Raw genomic sequence first — 20,760 nt, forward strand, 5'->3', positions numbered from 1 at the left:
TTCAAAAGGGTATGATTGATTGTTAATGATTTTCTTCAAATTAAGTTTCTCTCCACCTTTTCTTGGTTGGATCCATTCATGCCAAAGCTCAAACCTTGATTTTTACTGGCTATGATTGATTGCCTTCCCTTATTTAGCCCAAACCGTGTAATGTTGAACTATTTCCTTAAATGAATTTCCATGTATTTACCCATGTTATACTGCCTTAGAAAAGATTTAAAATCAAAATCCTTTCCTTATTTGTCATGCCCGTTTGAAATCAATCCCTTGGTTGAAGGGAAATCTATGTGATTGACTTTCAAAATTATTTTCTTACCTTCTTCTCACTTGTCTTCTGCACTATAAAAGGGGCTACCCTTTTTGCTCTTAAAATGGACATACACAAAAAAATACTTCGAACTTTTCAATACTTTCTCTACTACTACTTTCTCAACTTCTAGTATTGAGCACTCTGCTCCTCTTCTCTTTCTACTTTCTGAAACATTCTTGAGTTCTCTTTGAACTCTGAAGTATTTACTGAAGACTCGATTTTGCTCCTGCTGATTTTTGGCTGTTTACTTGCTTTTGTTGTTATGCTATTCTAGTACTTGCAACTGGTATGTCATTCTTAGTTAAATAATGCCCCTTAACTATGTGTTTATTTCCTAGCCTGTCATGCTCTCTCTTTCACCATGTGTTTACATCTTAGTCTGTTATGCTTTCTTTCCTTATGTTTCTGCAACTCTGTATGTGCTCTTCTCATGTGAATCCCTTCCCTTTACTCCTTTGTATGAGAGTACAGTTCTAGCCATGACAGCACTCCGTTATTGCTGCCCATGACTTTGAACTAGGTTCTTTTGAACCCTTTACTCGAATAAATTCCCACTCCCCTTTTCCCCTTTATATGCTGAGCCTGATTTGGGTCTGGTGGTATCCTAATCACTATCTAGACTCAGGTCTGACCTCTAAGGTTTGCTCTTAACTTGTTTGGACCAAACAAATGGTCAGGGGTGTGCTAGTCAACACCTATGGCTGGGTATGACCGCCATTCGCTATGGCTCCCCAATCCCTCTTTCACTTTGCACTCATTCCTAGTACTAAGTTCTGCCCCTCTCTGGTAAGCCATGCTTTGGGACCCTAGAGCTCCCTCTGAACTTGGATGCCTGAGGACTGGCTTTTCCGCACTGCACTTTACTATAACTCTGGAATGGTGTTTGGGGTGTAAGCACTGCCTGGAGCTCTTGAAGCTCCTTGGAACTTTGACACATCCCAAATAAGAGAAGGCTTCAGAACCTGGATCCTTGAAAGATGGTTTACTACACATGTCAGACTGAGAGTCTGAATTAGGCCCTCCTTGGTTGGAATTCTAATTTCGGATGTATTTTATTTTTTTATTAATTCTGGTCTGTAATAATCTTGTAATAACATTTGGGGTTTTCTTGTGGAAAAGGACAAGGAACTATGCATGCAAGGGTTAGATGTCATGCCTATAGGGGTTATCATTTCCAAAATTCTGTATCCCATCTAGAGATCATGCTTGTAGGAATTACTGTCTCTAAAAGTTCTGCGTTTTACAAATCACTGAAACTCTGTATTTTCATACTATGCCTATAGGATTTTCTGCACTTTCATATAGATACCATGTCTATAGGATTTTCTGCAATTTTGCATGTGCATCCGTCATTAGGCATACTTGTTATAGGATTTAAACAACTAACCAATCGCATATAGATGACCTGCACATAGGATTTCTGTATAATAATAACAGTGTTTAAAATCAGTGACACTTAGAAAGCATGCCTATAGGAGCTATTAACTAACTTGAATCGTCAATTAGTCCAAAATTAGTTGCAATAATGCGTAAGCACCTACAGAACTTATGTTTTTGTAACTGACAATTCCTTTCTGCAGTCAGTCTATTTCTTTATTTCCGAAACTTATAGATATCATGCCTATAGGTTTTGTTTAACGCCTAGGCAAGTCTTAGGGTAAAATTTTATAATTGCATCAGTTTTGATAATTACAACCAGCAGGCAGGCCTAATTTGGACCTCTTATCTGAAAAACATGTGATAAGTTAGCCACCCTTCCTACGTTAAGTTTAATACAAACCGAACCAGTATTTGTAAGTCATGCTAAATAATCTGCTGCTTTGAATAAGGAGGCCAACTTGAGCCTTAACTGCTATTTGTATCCCTTTTAACTGCTATCTGTTATAGCTTGTCGCCTAGATTTTTTATCCTTTTGAAACTCCGCAAAAGCCCCAACTCCCTCCCCTTTAGGATTAGTAGTCCCATATGCCTCCGGGACCGATAGGATTGGGATGGGTAATAGCATGAAATAAGTAACGATACCATTTTGCGCTTTAACACCTAACGGGGTGGGACGAGTAGATATGGATATGATGACCGATGCGCTAATATCACGTACGACCCCTCTTCTAAGGAGTGATCACTGGGTATTGCATTGAAGTGATCCATATTAATTATAAACTTAGGACTCCCCTCCCTTTATTTGCTTTCATCTCTTCTTGTAAAACTGTTCAAATCTCTTTTTCATGAATTTCTGCCCTCTCTACTTACCTTCGAAAATTTTCCACTTGGTCGCAATGTTATGTGCGAATCCTTATTTGAGACTTGATTGTTTACTTGTAAAGTCACAATTGCAACATGGCCGGGAACCACACTAGTGGATCTTGAGGGGTGCCTAACACCTTCCCCTCGGGATAATTTCTAGCCCTTACCCTAATCTCTGGTCTCTTCATCTCAAACCCTTCTTAAAGTGTCCTAATGCACTATAATCATTAGGTGGTGACTCTTCAACTTCTAAACCCAATTCTCGAAAGGGAATATAGTTGTCCTCCCAATGTCGTATACTCGATTTCTGACCCCACGGTTAGAGAAAAAGGGGGCGTCGACAGCATGGCGACTCTGCTGGGGATTTTCTTTAGACTTTTACCATTGCACGTTGCTTGTGACTTTATTATCTCATTAATTGCTTTACTTACTGTTTTTTATTCTTTCACTACGAAACTGACTTGGCTCTTCATGTCTTTTCTTTCCTTTAACTGCTTTCCTTTACTGCTTTATTTCAATACTGTTGTAATTACTGTAATTATTGTAATCATTTATCTTATGAACGTGAAAATACATGTCAATTTGTTTCATTCTTGTAAACTGCATCTTCAACATCATATTCCACTCGTGCCAAACAAATACCATAACAACGCTTATAATGAGTGGTTGCGCTCTTCCAATATTATCACCCTTTAAATTTGGCAAAGGCGTATTTGTGGTAAAACCAGTCGATCAGCGGTGCAGTCGACGGTTCCGTGCCTTTCCCTCTTGAGTTGTCCGCTCAAGGGTACCTGTCTAATACCCCAATAGAAACCTTACTCTGTCTAAATGTGCATGCATCATGGTCAACCTAGCCGAGTCAGATATGTTATCCGCATAATGACTCATTAAGATAGCCTTGTCCAAAGTCCATCGGGATTTCCCTGAAACCCAAACGGACACCTACATGTTCTGTGCATTTATTTGGAGAACTAAATGCTTTTTATGCTAATTATTGGTTTAAATAGTAAGTCTGGTGGGGTAAGGGTCTAACACTCTGTTTTGCAGAAAATGAGGCACGAAGTCCCCAAATTTGGCATGGTAACCAACATTCATCCAAGGCTGCTGAATTGGTGGGAAGATCTTCACTCCACTGATCAAACAGTCATCCATAAATACTTAGGGAATCTGCCTTCTCTTCTAGAAATCCAGCCTGATAACAAAATCATAGAGGCTGCAACTCTGTTCTGGGATAGTGACAGGTCCGTATTCCTCTTCGGGAACCTCGAAACAACTCCTTTGCTCGAAGAAATATGAGGCTTAGATGGTATTCCTTGGGAGACTCCGGGTTTGCTTATGCCAGAGAATCGCAAGGGTCGGGGTTTCCTTAAGATGATGGGACTGAAGAAGAACCCAGACTTGACCTGTTTGAAAGACTCCTACATCCCATTCGACTACCTGTATGAGAGGTACGGCCATAGCAAGTCATACCGCACCTACTCAGATGAATTTGCCCTCACCTCACTGGGGCATATTCACAGAAGGGTCTTTGTATTCATGTTTTGTTTCCTGGGGATGATAGTGTTCCCTATGAAGAAGGCTAGGATCCACACCAGATTGGCCATGGTAACCAAGACTCTGATGGAAGGAATCGGCGGACAGCCTTTCAGCATAGTGCCCATGATTGTTGCTGAGATATACCGGGCTCTGGAGACCTGTCAGCGGAAGGCTAGTCATTTTGAGGGATGCAATTTATTACTTCAGCTCTGGCTCATGGAGCACCTCCAGAAAGGAGAATACCGACAAGAGATCTTACGTAGCGACTGGGATGATCACATTGCCTTCCACCATCCAAGGCGTATGAATTATATGCCTAACATGTTCGCTCAGCCAGAGGACGCTGGAAGATGGGTAGAGCTATTTGAGAATCTAAAAGAAAACCAGGTACAGTGGATGGTCGAATGGTTCCCTACGGAAGAATTCATTATTCGATCCCGAGATGAACCATTTCTCATACTCATTGGTCTAAGAGGAACTTATCCCTACGTTCCCCTCCGAGCCATGAGGCAGGATGGAAGGAAGCAAATCATACCAAGGGTCGACAAAATGAGTCACTTTAGGGCCGATTTCTAGGACGGTGATAGCCCTCACAAATGCCAAGCTCAACACATGTGGCATTGCAAGCTCGTTTTGGGGAAAGAATCTATTGAGCCAGACAAGTATCACGTTGGTTGCGTGTCGCACTATTCGGGTTGGTTGGAAAATAATCACAATGGTATGGGTCAGCCTGGGTTCATTCACGGACACAGAATCATCGACGAGAAAACTGAAGCACGGGTTAAGTACAATCAACTGCGCAAGAGAATTCGAGAGTGTGAAAGTGAGCATCGGGAAATACAAGAAGCCCATCAAAAGTTGATCGAGGAATGGAAGGATATGGTTGTCAGTGCCAACAAACGACTAGGGTATTTGGAGTGGGGTCTAGTGGAGCTAGAAGGAAAGTTCCTCAAGAGGATTGAAGATTGTCGGAACGCTGAAGGGAATGCAGGTGGACATTTGGCCCAAGCTTATCTGCTGCTAGGACTGCGCGAGATGGTGAAGCTATTCGAGGGGGATAAAGATGCCAAATCTGGGGAAGGTTCTTCTGGGACCAAGTAGTTAGGAGTCTTTTATTTTGCTTTTAATGATGTAATAAGGCCAATGACCACTAGTGACATTTTATTTTCTGTTATTCAGCATCGTCGTGAATTCGTCTTATTTTTATCAATAAAATGAGGCATTTAGCATTATAAGTTCTCCAAATTAATTTGTCGCTAGGCCTACCTCGGGCACAACGAGGCACCCAAATTAGGACACGATTTATATTCTTGCACAATGTGTTTAAATATTGCAACATTTTCTTCTCATAACCCGAACTAACTTGTTACCTTTTTTTTGTTTTTCTTTATTCTTATTCCCCTCCCCAAAGGTTAGTTCGTGCATTCTGGCACCATCATCATACAGTAAGAGATCCAATGCTCAGTCAGTAATTGGTCAATCAGAACCACCAGGGCCCGGAAAGCTTCGGGGTAGCAAGGCTAAACAAAAGCACCATGCATCACACTTTACTTTTACTAGCTGATTGTCTTAATCGAAGCATTTCAGTTTATTATATATCTCGCTCTTATTATTTTTCTATCATTCACTTTATTTTACACAACATTACTATTACTTGCCTTGATGATGAACCAACGATTGTGACTTGCAACGAGACAACGCAACAAACGAATACGGACTCAGAAGAGGATGATATACCAGAAGAGGTCGTTAGAGGAGTTGAGAATTTTGAAAATAGGCCTAAGTCTAACTTGGATGAAACTGAGGTCGTTAATTTGGGAGATGCGGAGAATGTAAAAGAAATGCGCATCAGTGTTCACCTATCACCATCAGAAAAGAAAGAGTACAAGGTGTTCCTGAAGGAATATGAAGACATATTCGCCTGGTCATATGATAATATGACTGGTCTCAACACATCCATTGTAGCTCACAAACTGCCAACAGATCCAACATGCCCGTCGGTAAAGCAGAAGCTCAGGAAGTTCAAACCTGACATGAGTTTGAAAATCAAAGAAGAGGTTACCAAGCAGGTCAAAGCCAAGGTTCTCAGGGTAGTAGAGTATCCGACATGGTTAGCCAACATCGTGCCAGTGAAAAAAAAAGGATGGGAAAGTTAGAGTTTGTGTTGACTATTGGGATCTTAACCAGTCTAGCCCCAAAGACGACTTCACCTTGCCTAACATACATATTCTTATCGACAACTGTGCCAAGCATGAGTTGCAGTCTTTTGTTGATTGTTTCGTTGGGTATCATCAGATATGGATGGATGAGGAAGATGCAGAGAAAATGGCTTTCATCACGCCGTGGGGAATGTACGGTTACAAGATGATGCCATTTGGTTTGAAGAACGCTGGTGCCACCTACATGAGAGCCATGACTACCATCTTTCATGACATGATACACAAGGAGATCAAGGTATATGTGTATGACGTCATCATCAAATCCAAGAAAGCCAGGGATCACATGGCAGATCTAAGAAAGTTCTTCAACAGACTGAGGAGGTACAATCTGAAACTGAATCCTGCCAAGTGTGCATTCGGGGTTCTTGCTGGAAAATTATTGGGTTTCATCGTGAGTCGCCGAGGAATAGAATTGGATCCAACAAAGGTCAAAGCTATCCAAGAATTGTCGCCGCCAAAGAACAAAAAGGACGTGATCAGTTTCCTGGGAAGACTCAACTATATCAGCCGGTTCATAGCTCAATCCACGGTCATTTGTGAACCTATCTTCCAAATGTTGAAGAAGGATGCTGCTACCAAATGGACTGATGATTGTCAGAAAGCTTTTGACAGAATCAAGGAATACCTATCAACGTCGCTGGTCCTCATTCCGCCTGAGCCAGGAAGACCCCTATTGTTTTACCTTGCGGTATCGGATAGAGCATTCGGTTGTGTTTTAGGACAACATGATGAAACAAGGAGAAAGGAGCAAGCCATTTACTATCTTAGTAAGAAGTTCACACCGTACGAGGCCCGATATTCTCTTTTAGAACGCACTTGTTGTGCTCTGACTTGGGTCGCGCAGAAGTTGAGGCATTACTTCTGTGCTTACACTACTTATCTCATATCCAGAATGGACCCTCTGAAGTATATCTTCCAGAAGCCCATGCCCACTAGCAAGCCTTAGCGGACCATCTCGTCGAGAATCCCGTAAACGGAGAATATGAGCCCCTAAAAATGTATTTTCCCAATGAAGAGGTATATTTCATAGGAGAAGATATTGCAAAATCCTATGATGGTTGGAGGTTGTTTTTTGACGGAGCTACAAATTTCAAAGGAGTTGGCATAGGAACAGTCTTAGTATCAGAAATCGGCCAGCACTACCCGGTATCCGCCAAGCTCACGTTCCCTTGCACCAATAATATGGCCGAATATGAAGCCTGCATTTTGGGGCTCAAGATGGCTATTGACATGAACGTTCAGGAGTTGCTAGTGATCGGGGATTCAGACTTGCTCATACATCAGGTTCGAGGAGAGTGGGCAACCAAGAACTCTAAGATACTTCCCTACTTGCATCATATACAAGGGTTGAGGAAAAGGTTCACAAAGACAGAATTTCAGCACGTCCCCAAAGTCCAGAACGAGTTTGCTTCTACATTAGTGTGACGACCCGAAGGGTCATCACCGTAGTTCTTCCTTGTTCCGCGCTTTCGAGGCCTTGAAAACCTTGCTTATAGTTTCCTCGATTGGCGTGCGCAGTTTGGGCGCGTAGCCAGAAAGTTTTTATGTTAGAATATGTGAATTATGTGAAACATTTGATGAATTTTGGTATTAATAGGCATAATGTTGACTTCGGTCAACATTTTGGGTAAACGGACCCGGACCTGTGATTCGACGGTCCCGGAGGGTCCGTAGAAAAATATGAGACTTGGGCGTGTGCTCGGAATCAAATTCTGTGGTCCCAAGCCCGAGAAATGAATTTTTGAAAGAAATTGTTTTTCTGAAATTTGATATGAAAAGGAGTTGGAAAATATAGGTATCGGGCTCGTATTTTGGTTCCGACGCTCGGTACAAGTCGTAAATATGTGTTAAGCACTATCTGTAAAGTTTGGCTAAAAACGGACGTCATATGACGTGTTTCGGACTAAAAATGAAAAATTTGAGTTATGAAAGTTGAAGAAAGAAAATCACGTGTTTGAGGCTTGATCCTATGTATATGATGTTATTTTGGCGATTTGATCGCACGAGTACGTCCGTAAGATGTTTTTAAGGTTGTGTACATGTTTGGTTTGGAGCCCCGAGGGCTCGGGTGAGTTTTGAATGGGGCCCGGGAGGTCTTGGACTTAAGAAAATGTAGATTCAGGTGTTGCAGACACCAGCGCGGCCGCGGTTATTTCCGCGCGGTCCGCGCTGGAGCCGCGCGGCCGCGATGGAGCCGTGCGGCCGCGATGCATTTTTGTGCGGTCCGCGTGGCTGAGTCTGAGGGCTAGGGTTTCAGGTCAACCAGCGCGGCCGCGCACCAAAACAGTGCGGTCCACGCTGGAAGGGTTTAGAGAAGCCCCAATTTTTCTCCCACTCGGCGCGGCCGCAACACATTTTTGTGCGGTCCGCGCCAGGTCCTCAGAAAGGTATACAAGTTCGGAAATCTCAGTCATTTTTCACTTTTCAAAAACCCAAAACCTAAGAGGCGATTTTCCAAACAACTTTTCTTCTCCAAAACGATTGGTAAGTGATTTCTAACTTAATTTCTTTATCCCTTAACATCTTTTAACATAATTTCAACTTCAAATCAAAGATTTTCATGGGGAAAATTGGGTGTTTTGGGTAGAACCTAGGTTTTCTACAAATTGAGAAGTTGGACCTCAATTTGGGGTCCGATTTAAAAACAAATCATATATTTGGATTCATGGGGGAATGGGTAACCGGGTTTTGGTCCGAACCTCGAGTTTCGACCACGTGGGTCCGGGGGTATTTTTGACCTTTTTGGGAAAAACCTTGAAAAATCTATTTTCATGCATTGGGGATGATTCATTTAGTAATTATTAATGTGATTAAGTAACTTATGACTAGATTCGAGCGGATTGGTGGTGGAATCAAGAGGTAAAGCTATACTAGAAGCGTGAGTTGAGTTTGGAGCATTCGAGGTAAGTGTTTGTTCTAACTTTGGCTTGAGGGATTAGGATTTGGATGTTATTTGCTACGTGTTAACTATGGAGTACGGTGTATAGGCATGGTGACGGTTATCTATGCACCGGAGTCTAGCATGACCGTGAGTCGTAGTTGCTTTTAAATTCGAAAGATGTGAAACAGTTGAGCTAATTACTTGCTAATATAATTATGAAGTGATAGTTGAGAAGCAGATGAGTTAAAGAAGGAAGTGTGGTATTTTTCCCTTGCCGGGACCTATTGTTGATTTGTTCTCCCTTGCCGGGATGTTTAATCTTGTTGTATATTCCCTTCCCCGATTGGTTGTGACTGATGATTGGGTGAGGAAGAGCGATTATGCACGAAGGGTCTTTCCGTGCCATGTTTTGATAATTATGCACGAAGGGTCTTTCCGTGCCATGTCTCTAATTATTTATGCACGAAGGGTCTTTCCGTGCCATGTCTCTAATTATTTGAGCACGAAGGGTCATTCCGTGCCTTGATGTGAGAGTTATGTGAGGAAAAGCACGAAGGGTGATGCCGTGCACTATATTTGACAGTTTTGGTGAGAATTGAGAGTAAAAGCACGAAGGTTGGTGCCGTGCAGTTGTTGATTCACTTGCTCTCTTTCATAGATGCTAATTATTCAGTTTCTATCTCTCTGTTCGTTGGTCTTATATCTAAATTGTTACACCCCACAGCATGTCCCCTCCCTATTATCTGTTTAAATTCTGTATATATTTCCGTTGTTGCACATATATCTGTACAGGTTATTTGAGGTAGGTCCGGTCTAGCCTCGTCACTACCTCGCCGGGGTTAGGCCAGGCACTTACCAGCACATGGGGTCGGTTGTGCTGATGCTACACTTCTGTGCCCTTTTTGTGCATAGATTCGGGAGTAGTTTACGGACCACAGTAGTAGTAGATTGGGAGCGTGCCTTCAGTCCAGAGGCTCCTAGGTAGTTCGCTGGCGTGCGGGGGCCCTGAGTCTCATCTATTTCATTTTTGTTTGTTTTCATTGTATCGAAGCAGACTCCTTATGTATTTTCTTTCAAACTCTTATTTGTAGTATCTTATAGTAGTCCGTGAGTATTGTGACACTAAATCTTGGGTAGAGGATGATGTTAATTTTTCCGCATTTTCGTTCATTTAATATTAAATTAAGGCTTCCGCTTGAATTTATTGTTTTTATTATTATCTTGTTGAAAATTAGTTGAAAAGGTATGTTAAGGTTGGCTTGCCTAGCTCCGACAGTAGGCGCCATCACGACTCCCGATGGTGGGGAACTCGGGTCGTGACAAGTTGGTATCAGAGCACTAGGTTACTTAGGTCTCACAACTCACGGACAAGCTCAGTAGAGTCTGAGGGATCGGTACGGAGACGTCTGTATTTATCCCGCAGAGGCTACTGAGTTAGGAAAACTTCACCTTGTTCATTCTTGTCGTGCGATTCTGTTTCTCAAGTACTGATTGTCTTTCCACTCTGTTCTTTAGCAGATGGCGAGGACACGTGCTTCCTCTTCTACCGCGCAATAGCCCGAGCCCCCAGCAGCAGCCCCTATTAGGGGCAAAGGGAGAGGCCGTGCCAGAGGCCGAGGCCGGGGTAGAGCTCAGCCCCGAGCAGCATTTCCAGCGACGGAGCCTTAGGTCGATTTTGAGGAGGAGGTTCTGGCCCCAGCTGTTCCAGTGGGCCCAGCTCAGGTCCCAGAGGGTTTCATAGCCATTCCAGTGCTTCAGGATGCTTTGGTCCGACTGGTAGGCTTTATGGAGGGCATTTCTAGAGCGGGTTTGCTTCCCGTAGCTCCAGAAACATCTCAGGCTGGGGGAGGAGTTCAGACTCCCGATACTCGTACTCCAGAGTCGGTAGCTCCTCGGGCTCAGGTTCCAGCCGTTCAGCCAGCCGTGGCAGTTCAGCCAGCTGTGGCAGCCCAGCTAGGTATTGCGGCTCAATCCAGCGATGGTGCGGCTATGTCCGCGGATGCTTTGTGGAGGCTTGATCATTTCACCAAGATCTTCACAACCACATATAGTGGCACCCCCTCAGAGGATGCTCATGATTTCATATTCAGCTGTCATGAGGTTCTACGGACTATGGGCATTGTAGAGACCAATAGGGTTGACTCCGCCACTTTTCGCCTGGCAGGATCCGCCAAGACTTGGTGGAGGGATTTCTGTTTAGCCAGGCCAGCAGGGTCGCCATCATTGACCTGGGATCAGTTTTCAGAGTTATTTCTGGGGAAGTTCCTTCTAGTTACTCAGCGAGACGCTCTTCGCAGGCAGTTTGAGCGTCTCCAGCAGGGTCCTATGATGGTCACCCAGTATGAGACCCGGTTCATTGATCTCGCTCGTCATGCCATTGTGATACTCCCCACCGAGAGAGAGAGAGGGTGCGGAGGTTTGTTGATGGGTTGGCCCAGCCGATCCGTGTTTAGATGGCCGTGAGTGCCGGTGGTGAGATTTCATTTTAGGAGGCGGCAGATGGTGCCCGCCGGATAGGGATGGCACTTGCTCAAGGAGGTGGTCATGGGTCTGATAAGAGGCCCCGTTATTCCAGTAGATTTAGTGGTACCTCGTCTGGATGTAGGGATTCATATGACAGAGGCCACTCTCAGAGGCCCTTCCAGTCGGCACTGCAGGTTTCTCATGGTACTCCAAGCGGTGGTGGTCCTCAGCAGTATTATTTGGGTCAGCAGACCTTCAGCGCACCACCAGCCCCCATCAGTGCACCGCCACTTCAGAGCTTCAGGGGAGGATATACAGGTCGACAGGGCCAGCAGTCCTAGCAGCCGAGGGCATGTTATGGTTGTGGTGACCCGAGTCACATTGTCAGGTTTTGCCCCCGAGTCTCGAGTAGTTCTCAGTAGCAGGGTCCTCGCCCTACGATTCAGGCAGTATGTGATCCACAGGCCGCCCAGCCAGCTAGAGGTAGGGGTAGGGATCATAGGGGTGGAGGGAAAGACCGTAGAGGTGGAGCTCGGACCGCCAGAGGCAGGGGTCAGCCAACAGCCGATCGCCCCAGAGACACAGTTCAGGGAGGTTGGGGTCAGCCCCGTTGTTATGCTTTGCCGGCCAAGCCAGAGGCCGAGTCATCAGATGCTGTGATTACAGGTACTATTCTGGTCTGTGGTAGGGGTGCTTCTGTGTTATTTGACCCGGGATCTACGTATTCTTATGTGTCGTCCTATTTTGCAACCTATTTGATCATGCCTAGTGAGGCTTTGGGTATTCCTGTATATGTGTCCACACCGGTTGGTGAATCTATAGTGGTCGACCGAGTGCATCGTTCATGTGTGGTGGTATTTGACGGTCTTGAGACCCGTGTTGACTTATTGCTTTTAGATATGGTGGACTTTGACGCTATATTGGGGATGGACTGATTGTCCCCGTATCATGCTATTCTGGATTGTCATGCCAAGACCGTGACCTTGGCCTTGCCAGATTTGCCCCAACTTGAGTGGAGAGGGACCCCAGGCCATGCCACCCGCAGTGTTATTTCGTATGTCAAGGATCGACGTATGGTCGAGAAGGGGTGTCTAGCATATCTAGCGTATGTTCGCGACTCTAGTGCAGAGGTTCCATCAATTGACTCTGTTCCTATTGTTCGGGAGTTCCCCGAGGTTTTCCCTTCAGACCTGCCGGGTATTCCGCCTGACAGGGATATTGATTTCTGTATTAATCTGGCTTCGGGCACTCAGCCTATTTCCATTCCGCTATATCGCATGGCCCCGCCAGAGTTGAAAGAGTTGAAAGAGCAGCTTCAGGACTTGCTTGATAAGGGTTTCATTAGACCCAGTGTATCACCTTGGGGTGCACCAGTGTTGTTCGTGAAGAAAAAGGATGGGTCGATAAGGATGTGCATTGATTACCGGCAGTTGAATAAGGTAACGATAAAGAACAAGTATCCACTGTCGCGGATTGACGATTTGTTCGACCAGCTTCAGGGTGCGAGGGTGTTTTCAAAGATAGATTTGAGATCTGGCTACCACCAGCTGAGGATCAGGGCGTCTGATGTCCCTAAGACAGCATTTCGCACTCGGTATAGGCACTATGAGTTTTTGGTCATGTCATTCGGATTGACTAATGCCCCAGCAGCGTTCATAGAGTTAATGAACCGAGTGTTCAGACCTTATTTGGACTTGTTCGTGATAGTCTTCATTGACGATATTCTTATATACTCCCGCAGTTAGGAGGAGCATGAGCAACACCTCAGAGTGGTCCTTCAGACCCTAAAGGATAGTCAGTTGGATACTAAGTTCTCAAAGTGCGAGTTTTGGTTGAGTTCGGTCGCATTCCTGGGTCATGTCGTATCAGCAGCAGGTATTTAGGTAGACCCGAAGAAGATAGAGGCAGTCAAGAACTGTCCTCGACCAACTTCAACTACGGATATTCGGAGTTTCCTGGGGTTAACAGGTTACTACCGTCGGTTCGTGGAGGGGTTTTCATCCATTGCAGCCCCTATGACCAGATTGACCCAGAAGGGTGTCCAGTTCAGGTGGTCGGACGAGTGTGAGGCGAGCTTTCAGAAGCTCAAGACGGCTCTGACTACGGCACCGGTATTGGTTTTGCCCACAGGTTCAGGGCCATATACGGTCTATTGTGATGCGTCTCGTATTGGGCTTGGTGCAGTGTTGATGCAGGAAGGCAAAGTCATTGCCTATGCTTCGAGGCAGTTGAAGATCCACGAGAAGAATTATCCGGTTCATGATCTCGAGTTGGCAGCCATTGTTCATGCCTTGAAGATCTGGAGGCATTACTTATATGGCGTGACGTGTGAGGTTTACACTGATCACAAGAGTCTTCAGTATCTGTTCAAGCAGAAAGAGTTGAATTTGAGGCAGAGGAGGTGGTTAGAGTTGCTAAAGGATTATGATGTTACTATCTTATACCACCCGGGGAAGGCCAATGTGGTGGCCGATGCATTGAGCAGGAAGTCCGCCAGTATGGGTAGTCTTGCTTATATTCCAGTCAGCCAGAGATCACTTGCTTTGGATGTTCATGCATTGGCCAATCGTCTTGTGAGGTTGGATATTTCTGAGCCTAGCAGAGTGTTAGCTTGCACGGTTGCTCGTTCCTCACTATTAGAGCGTATCCACGAGCGGCAGTTTGAGGATCCCCATTTGTGTGTCTTGAGAGACACGGTGCAGCGCGGAGGTGCCAAGAAAGTAACCTTAGATGATGATGGTGTATTGAGATTGCAGGGGCGAGTTTGTGTGCCCAATGTTGATGGGATTCGAGAGTTAATCTTAGCGGAGGCCCACAGTTCTCGGTATTCTATTCACCCGGGCGCCGCGAAGATGTATCAGGATCTGAGGCAGCACTATTGGTGGCGTAAGATGAAGAAAGACATCGTTGTGCATGTGGCTCGGTGTTTGAATTGTCAGCAAGTTAAGTACGAGCATCAAAGACCTGGTGGTCTATTTCAGAGGATTGCACTTCCCGAGTGGAAGTGGGAGAGGATTACGATGGATTTCGTTACTGGACTTCCGATGACTCGGAAAAAGTTTGATGCAGTTTGGGTCATTGTTGATAGGCTGACCAAGTCAGCGCATTTTGTTCCTGTTGCAGCCACCTATTCGTCCGAAAGGTTAGCCGAGATTTATATCAGGGAGATTGTTCGCCTTCATGGGGTGCCGCTATCTATCATTTCGGATCGGGGTACGCAGTTTACCTCGCATTTCTGGAGAGCGGTTCAGCGAGAGTTGGGCACCCAGGTTGAGTTGAGTACAACATTTCATCCCCAGACGGACGGTCAGTCCGAGAGGACTATTCAGATTCTTGAGGACATGCTCCGAGCCTGTGTCATTGATTTTGGAGGCTCGTGGGACCAGTTTTTGCCTTTAGCAGAGTTCGCCTACAACAACAGCTACCAGTCCAGCATTCAGATGGCTCCATATGAGGCGTTGTATGGTAGGCGATGTCGGTCTCCAGTTGGATGGTTTGATCAGGGAGAGGCTCGATTATTGGGTACGGATCTGGTTCAGGAAGCCTTGGACAAGGTCAGGATTATTCAGGATAAACTTCGTACAGCTCAGTCCAGACAGAAGAGTTACGCAGACCGCAAGGTCAGAGATGTTGCCTTCATGGTTGGTGAGCGGGTATTGCTTCGTGTATCGCCTATGAAGGGCGTGATGAGATTTGGGAAGAAGGGCAAGCTCAGCCCTAGGTTCATCGATCCATTTGAGATTCTTGATCGTGTGGGAGAGGTGGCTTATAGACTTGCCTTGCCACCTAGCTTGTCAGTTGTGCATCCCGTGTTTCATGTATCTATGCTCCTGAAGTATCGCGAAGATCCATCGCACGTGTTAGATTTCAGAACTGTCCAATTGGACAAGGATCTGTCATATGAGGAGGAGCCGGTGGCTATTCTAGACCGGCAGGTTCGACAGTTGAGGTCGATGAGTTTTCCTTCGGTGTGTGTTTAGTGGAGAGGTCAGCCTCCTGAGGCATCGACTTGGGAGTCCGAGTCCAATATGCGGAGCCGTTATCCTCAATTATTTCCCGACTCCGGTACTTCTTTCTTTTGTCCGTTCGAGGACGAACGGTTGTTTTAGAGGTGGAGAATGTGACGACCCGAAGGGTCATCACCGTAGTTCTTCCTTGTTCCGCGCTTTCGAGGCCTTGAAAACCTCGCTTTTAGTTGCCTCGATTGGCATGCACAATTCGAGCGCGTAGCCGTAAAGTTTTTATGTTAGAATATGTGAATTATATGAAACATTTGATGAATTTTCGATCAACATTTTGGGTAAACGGACCCGGACCTGTGATTCGACGGTCTCGGAGGGTCCGTAGAAAAATATGGGACTTGGGCGTGTGCCCGGAATCAAATTCTGAGGTCCCAAGCCCGAGAAATGAATTTTTGAAAGAAATTGTTTTTCTGAAATTTGATATGAAAATTTGAAATGAAAAGGAGTTAGAAAATATAGGTATCGGGCTCGTATTTTGGTTCCGACGCCCGGTACAAGTCTTAAATATGTGTTAAGCACTATCTGTAAAGTTTGGCTAAAAACGGACGTCATATGACGTGTTTCGGACTAAAAATGGAGAATTTGAGTTATGAAAGTTGAAGAAAGAAAATCATGTGTTTGAGGCTTGATCCTATGTATATGATGTTATTTTGGCGATTTGATCGCACGAGTAAGTCCGTAAGATGTTTTTAAGGTTGTGTGCATGTTTGGTTTGGAGCCCCGAGGGCTCGGGTGAGTTTTGAATGGGGCCCGGGAGGTCTTGGACTTAAGAAAATGCAGGTTCAGGTGTTGTAGACACCAGCACGGCCGCGGTCATTTCCGTGCGGTCCGCGTTGGAGCCGCGCGGCCGCGATGCATTTTTGTGCCGTCCGCGTGGCTGAGTCTGAGGGCTAGGGTTTCAGGTCAACCAGCGCGGCCGCGCACCAAAACAGTGCGGTCCGCGCTGGAAGGGTTCAGAGAAGCCCCAATTTTTCTCCCACTCGGCGTGGCCGCAACACATTTTTGTGCGGTCCGCGCCAGGTCCTCAGAAAGGTATCAAGTTCGGAAATCTCAGTTATTTTTCACTTTTCAAAAACCCAAAACCTAAGAGGCGATTTTCCAAACAACTTTTCTTCTCCAAAACGATTGGTAAGTGATTTCTAACTTAATTTCTTTATCCCTTAACATCTTTTAACATAATTTCAACTTCAAATCAAAGATTTTCATGGGGAAAATTGGGTGTTTTGGGTAGAACCTAGGTTTTCTACAAATTGAGAAGTTGGACCTCAATTTGGGGTCCGATTTAAAAACAAATCATATATTTGGATTCATGGGGGAATGGGTAACCGGGTTTTGGTCCGAACCTCGAGTTTCGACCACGTGGGTCCGGGGGTATTTTTGACCTTTTTGGGAAAAACCTTGAAAAATCTATTTTCATGCATTGGGGATGATTCATTTAGTAATTATTAATGTGATTAAGTAACTTATGACTAGATTCGAGCGGATTGGTGGTGGAATCAAGAGGTAAAGCTATACTAGAAGCGTGAGTTGAGTTTGGAGCATTCGAGGTAAGTGTTTGTTCTAACTTTGGCTTGAGGGATTAGGATTTGGATGTTATTTGCTACGTGTTAACTGTGGAGTACGGTGTATAGGCATGGTGACGGTTATCTATGCAACGGAGTCTAGCATGACCGTGAGTCACAGATGCTTTTAAATTCGAAAGATGTGAAACAATTGAGCTAATTACTTGCTAATATAATTATGAAGTGATAGTTGAGAAGCAGATGAGTTAAAGAAGGAAGTGTGGTATTTTTCCCTTGCCGGGACTTATTGTTGATTTGTTCTCCCTTGCCGGGATGTTTAATCTTGTTGTATATTCCCTTCCCCGATTGGTTGTGACTGATGATTGGGTGAGGAAGAGCGATTATGCACGAAGGGTCTTTCCGTGCCATGTTTTGATAATTATGCACGAAGGGTCTTTCCGTGCCATGTCTCTAATTATTTATGCACGAAGGGTCTTTCCGTACCATGTCTTTAATTATTTGAGCACGAAGGGTCATTCCGTGCCTTGATGTGAGAGTTATGTGAGGAAAAGCACGAAGGGTGATGCCGTGCACTATATTTGACAGTTTTGGTGATAATTGAGAGTAAAAGCACGAAGGTTGGTGCCGTGCAGTTGTTGATTCACTTGCTCTCTTTCATAGATGCTAATTATTCAGTTTCCATCTCTCTGTTCGTTGGTCTTATATCTAAATTGTTACACCCCACAGCATGTCCCCTCCCTATTATCTGTTTAAATTCTGTATATCTTTCCGTTGTTGCACATATATCTGTACAGGTTATTTGAGGTAGGTCCGGTCTAGCCTCGTCACTACCTCGCCGGGGTTAGGCCAGGCACTTACCAGCACATAGGGTCGGTTGTGCTGATGCTACACTTCTGTGCCCTTTTTGTGCACAGATTCGGGAGTAGTTTACGGACCGCAGTAGCAGTAGATTGGGAGCGTGCCTTCAGTCCAGAGACTCTTAGGTAGTTCGCTGGCGTGCGTGGGCCCTGAGTCTCATCTATTTCATTTCTGTTTGTTTTCATTGTATCGAAGCAGACTCCTTATGTATTTTCTTTCAAACTCTTATTTGTAGTATCTTATAGTAGTCCGTGAGTACTGTGACACTAAATCTTGGGTAGAGGATGATGTTAATTTTTCCGCATTTTCGTTCATTAAATATTAAATTAAGGCTTCCGCTTGAATTTATTATTTTTATTATTATCTTGTTGAAAATTAGTTGAAAAGGTATGTTAAGGTTGGCTTGCCTAGCTCCGACAGTAGGCGCCATCACGACTCCCAATGGTGGGGAATTCGGGTCGTGACAATTAGCTACTTTATCGTCCATGATCTAGCATCCAGATACAAATTTCATTGATCCCATCCCAGTAAAGATTCATGATCAGCCAGCTTATTGTGCCCACGTTGAGGAAGAAGCAGATGGTAAACCATGGTTCCATGACATCAAGGAGTACTTGACAACAGGGGAATATCCAGGACTTGCCAACGCTACTCAGAAGCGTACACTTCGTAGGCTATCCAACAACTTTTTTCACAGTGGAGGAATCCTGTACATGAGGACTCCCGATTTGGGTCTACTAAGGTGTGTCAAAGCAAAAGAAGCATCCAGGCTATTGGACGAGGTGCATGCAGGGACCTGCGGGCCGCACATGAATGGTTTTGTCTTAGCAAAAAAGATACTCCGACCAGGGTATTTTTGGATGACTATGGAAACAGACTGTATCCAGTATGTTCGCAAATGCCATCGCTGTCAGATACATGCAGATATGATAAAGGCAGCTCTAAACGAGCTTACTGCGACAAGCTCACCATGGTCATTCGCCGCTTGGGGAATGGATGTGATCGGACCTATCGAGCCTGCCGCATCAAATGGGCACAGGTTCATCTTAGTGGCAATCGATTATTTTACCAAATGGGTCGAAGCAGCATCATACAAGGCGGTCACTAAGAAGGTTGTGGCGGGTTTCATCCGCGACCGCATTGTTTGTCGGTTCGGGGTTCTGGAATCAATCATCACCGATAATGGTTCCAATATTAACAACGACTTGATGAAAGCAATGTGTGAAACTTTCAAGATAAAACACAAGAACTCTACAGCCTACAGGCCGCAGATAAATGGAGCTATGGAAGCAGCCAACAAGAATATCAAGAAGATACTAAGGAAGATGGTCGAAAGACACAAACAATGGCATGAGAAGTTATCATTTGCCTTATTGGGATACCGCACCACAGTCCGCACGTCGACCGGAGCAACTCCCTACATGCTGGTTTATGGTACAGAGGCGATCATCCCCGCCGAGGTATAAATCCCCTCCTTAAGGATCATACAAGAATAGAATTGGATGATGTAGAATGGGAAAAAGGTCGCTACGAGCAGTTAGCCCTTATAGATGGAAAAAGGATGAATGCGGTTTGCAGTGGTCAGTTGTATTAGAACAGAATGTCTAGAGCCTTCAACAAAAGGGTTAAGCCAAGGAAGATTACACCGGAGAAACTGGTGTTGAAGAAAATCTTCCCACATCAAGATGAAGCCAAGGGGAAGTTCTCTCCTAATTGGCAGGGTCCGTACATGGTTCACTGGGTTCTAACTGGAGGAACCCTTATTCTTGCGGAGATGGATGGAGAAGTCTGGCCGAAGCCAACCAATTTAGATGCAGTGAAACGATATTATGTGTAACCACTTATGATTCCCTTAATGATGTAATTTGAACAACGCCTGACCTGATTCCCGTTTAAGAGGGGATACGTAGGCAGCCCTATGGATTCGGTCATAATTTAATAAAAATTCCATTTTCCCCGCTATTGGAACTGGGGCAGAATTTTGAGGAGGACCCTCAAAAGTCCAAAGATGTTTTTAGTCATTTAGCACAGCCGTCAGAAATGTCCGCTTAGCAAACTGGGGCAGAATTTTGAGGAGGACCCTCAAAATTCCGGAGGAAAGAGGTTGCAATGTCTTGAACCACATCGCAGTCGTTGGTTCATCTAAAGAAAACTATTTTTGATTATATATTTACTAGAGCATGCATAACTATTATCCGAATTGCTATTGATTAGCGACGCTACCCCAATAACACACAACGTCAAAGGCCAGGGGAAGACGAACTAACCTTTCCCCTTACAGAACTCACGATTTTTCTTTGGATTCAGGCACTCGACTCACAATATCGTCAGGTATATTTATGAACGCATACTTTCCTAAGAATGCAACTTCTCAGAATCATCACTTGCCCGCAATTGCTATCCATACACAATCTCCCCAGCAGTCATATTGTCGTAATCGGTTATCAGCTAAGAGATCTTACTACTAATCATCCTTTTACATCCCTGCATTGCATAAGGCTACCTTTCCGCCTTCCGAGGTTAAGATCTACCTCCATCTGCATCGCGTAAGGCTACCTTTCTACCTTTCGAGACTAAGCTCTGTCTCCATCTGCATTTTTGCATAAGGCTACTTATCTGCCTTTCGAGGTTAAGCTCTACCTCCATTCTGTATCGCATAAGGCTACTTATCTGCCTTTCGAGACTAAGCTCTGTCTCCATCTAC

Source organism: Nicotiana sylvestris, chromosome 8, assembly GCF_000393655.2.
Source record: "Nicotiana sylvestris chromosome 8, ASM39365v2, whole genome shotgun sequence".
Classification (NCBI taxonomy): Eukaryota; Viridiplantae; Streptophyta; class Magnoliopsida; order Solanales; family Solanaceae; genus Nicotiana; species Nicotiana sylvestris.